Source organism: Centropristis striata, chromosome 9, assembly GCF_030273125.1.
Source record: "Centropristis striata isolate RG_2023a ecotype Rhode Island chromosome 9, C.striata_1.0, whole genome shotgun sequence".
Classification (NCBI taxonomy): domain Eukaryota; kingdom Metazoa; phylum Chordata; class Actinopteri; order Perciformes; family Serranidae; genus Centropristis; species Centropristis striata.
In genome coordinates, this window is record NC_081525.1 from 2,065,135 (window position 1) to 2,068,765 (window position 3,631).

The 3,631-nt window shown below is 39.3% G+C and overlaps 1 non-coding gene across 1 annotated transcript; it reads right to left on the reverse strand.

Moving 5' to 3' along the window:
• Nucleotides 1–233: 233 nt before the first annotated feature.
• LOC131978448 (U2 spliceosomal RNA) lies at nt 234–431 on the reverse strand. Its single transcript, XR_009394964.1, has one exon. It is a non-coding gene; the product is annotated as a U2 spliceosomal RNA (small nuclear RNA).
• Between the last annotated feature and the right edge of the window lie 3,200 nt (nt 432–3,631).

Consider the following 3,631-nt stretch of genomic DNA (forward strand, 5'->3'; position numbering starts at 1 on the left):
AGTTATACATTTCTTTATTGTGTTTACAGGGACCGAAAGTCCGCCATTATCCGTTATTGTTATTTATAAATAACTGTTATTGTACTGTACTAAAAAATAAAAAATCACAGAACATATTTCCATGATGAATTATGCGCCGCTGCATTCATGGCACTAAGTAGCGGCCGAATTCAGCCAGGATCAGTTAAATATTCAGGTTTAATCCACTTTATGGTTTTTACTTGATAAATCGTGGAAATTCAACCTTAAAGCATCTTCTTCCATTTTTACAAATATGTGTCAGAGTGCTGATGCCAGAGACACATCCATGTCGTGAACTGTTTTTGAAATTGCGGCGCTGAATTGATTTATTTATGTATTTATTTATTTTTATTAAACTGATAAGAACAGATACTACACTTGATCTTAGCCAAAAGGATGAGAGCGGCGCTGAACTTAAGCAGGACGTCCAATTACGCAATGACGCACAGCTGCACACTCCGAAGGCTGTCCCATTAGTGCGTTACACCAGTCAAAGGAAGGACTCTTGCCTCGTCTCCGGAGGACCCGACTCCGAAGGAAGGATCCTACCAAGGAAGGATCCTTGACATTGGGACACAGCCAGTGTGGTCTTCCTGTCAGCTAATCTGTGATCCAGGAGATGAAGGAAGGATCCATTCCATCTCTGTCAGATGGTTTTTAGAGTACGTTGGGTTGGATGTTGATTCTCACAGAAGCACCAGTTTGAGCCGTGCTTTGTCACCATCTCTAAAAGCTGCCTTCTTCTCACTGAGGATTGCCTTAAAATCACTAGCAATCTGACCGTGTCTCGACAGAAGTTGATGTAATCAGTGAAGCAGTCAACCTGTTGGCCAATGTCCACACTGTTCTCCTCTGTTTCCAGTAAGTAAGTACAAATATGCAATTTGTGTATTCAGTCACCTTTTCAGATACAAGTCCCGTAAACCAAAGACTCCCTCTTTGCAGGCTTCAACAAGCCTCTGGTGTTGTGTATAAAGTAAAGCGAAAAACAAATAAGAGACAGGAAGATGAAACCACAGAGTTGGTACCAAAGAGGAACGACTTGAGAAGACAGCTGACACTTTTTCTTCTTCTGGCAATGTTTCCACAGTCATTTCCACAGTTGTTTCCGCACAAACAACTGAAACTTCTACTACCCCATCCTTGCACTGCACATTTGCGGTCATACAGTCATAATATTGAGTCATATGGGCTCTGATAATGTGATGTGAATGTGAATGAATACGTGGGTGTGTGCGTTCATCTGTCATCGAGTTTCCTGGTAATCTGCAGAGAGAGAGCTGGGCGCGTCAAGTTCTAAATTTGGCACAACACCTCCAACCAAGCAGACAGCAAGGAGGTAAAATGCCTTTTTCACATGTACCTGGTGACACAAGCACACACACACACACACACACACACACACACATACACACATCCACCCACGCCCACCCAGTCATCCTAATCGTGTGTGTGTGTGTGTGTTTCTGTAGCTGTGTGTTTCTGTGGCTGTGTGTTTGTGTGTGTGTGTGTGTGTGTGTGTTTGTGTGTGTGTGTGTGTGTGTGTGTGTGTCTTGCTCATGGCACGAAGGTGTGCATCCTCGATTTTGAAGATTTCTGAATTCATTTTTCTAAATATCATTATTTATTTATTAGGACGTGTTGCAGCATTGCACTGTTTCTGATGGGATGCCTTTTAGCTCCGCCCCCTTTTAGCTCCGCCCCCTTGTGTGATAGGCCTACAGCTGCTCAGTAACACAGTAATTCTCTCTGGATTTCCACCCTGACTCATCTCATCTGAAGTCTATTTAGCCTACCTATCTTTAGGAGGTTTAAAGTGGCTACAAGGTTACATTTTACAATAATATTCTAATAGTTTCCAATGAATATCAGTGTTTAATGTGTATGTGCTGGATGGTGTGGTACCTTATGAACAGTAAGTGTTTTATGGAGTTGCAGACGTTGGCCATAACTGAAAACTCTTTTTAATCTCCCACTATATGAATACATACTTCCTACGGGCACTGCACTAGTATATATAATGTTCATAAGCATACCATTCATTATCATTTTGTTTTGATCTTTACAATTTAACAAATATATATTTGATGTTGGTTGCAGTAAAGTAAAGTTCAGGCTGTTACTATTAATATCCTGTAGGCCAGGGGTCTCAAACTCAAATTACCTGGAGGCAGTATCAAAATGACCAAAAAAAGACACAAAATTACCAAAAAATGACAGAAAAAAATTACTTAAAAAAGACACAAAATTATTCAAAAAAGACACAATTATTTTTTTTAAAAGACACAAAATTATTCAAAAAAGACACAAAATGACAAAAAAAAGACAAATTGACCAAAAAAAGACACAAAATTACCCAAAAAGACACAAAATGACAGAAAAAAAATACTTAAGAAAGACACATAATTACCAAAAAAAGACACAAAATTATTCAAAAAAGACACAAAATGACAAAAAAAAGACAAATTGACCAAAAAAAAGACAGTTGACCAAAAAAAGACAGTTGACCAAAAAAAAGACACATAATTACCAAAAAAAGACACAAAATTATTTTTTTTAAAAGACACAAAATTAAAAGGACCTTCCACACACAACACGGTAAAGTGCCATTCATATAAAACTCACATTAAACTTTCATATCAAGGTGGGGACCACAAAATATCGTCACGAGGGCCACAATTGGCCCGCGGGCCACAAGTTTGAGACCCCCTCTGTAGGCCATAGTCTACTATTATAGTCAACTTTATGTCTTATTTGCTTATAATTTCCACACATGGTAACAGGTGAAAAAACAAAAAAATATGTTTATTTAGTCTATTTTAAGACTAAAAAACACTCAAATCGCCAACTCACCAAATTAAAAATTAAACCTTGTATCCCCTTACAGTCAGCAGATGATTCTTGTGAATATCAAACTCAAAAATGTTTTACAGGTCAACGTATCTCTTCTAATAATAATAATAATAATAATAATAATAATAATAATAATAAACACCACTCACATCTCATTTCATGGTTAGGACTCGTCAGCCAAAGGGTTCTCTTACTTTTTCTCATTTCATATACATATTAAATAAAGACATGACATATTATAATTGTTTGCATGGTATTAGGTTAAGCACGTTGTGTTTGTCTGTACTTGGGACTCTCATTTTACTCATTTTATGACAAATTAAAGGGTTCACATAGCCTGGGTATACCCAGACTGCCTTGCGCACTCGAATTTAATTTCGAACCTCCATCCAGTCTGGAATCCAGGAAGGATTCTTAGCCCTGTTTTAGGGATCCAATCACAGAGCGGGGAGGGACGGTGAGACGATGACGCGTACTACTCGGCACTTGGAAGCTTGTAGTTTTCCGGATCCAACATGGCTGCTGCAGACGCAAAACTCTCTTTAGCTGTAGATGGTGTTTTAAATAGTTTAGAGCGAAAGTTGAAAGGTGAAAGGTCTCTCGGCGGCTCCGCTGAGATCACCGGCGTTATGGTAGCGGGGCTATTAGCGTCGCTAGCGGCTAATAGCCCCGCTACCGCGGACAGTGGAGCCCCCAGAGACCCGCAGCAGCTTGTTTATTGCCCATAAAATCAGTGGATGTGTGGCTGAATGACATG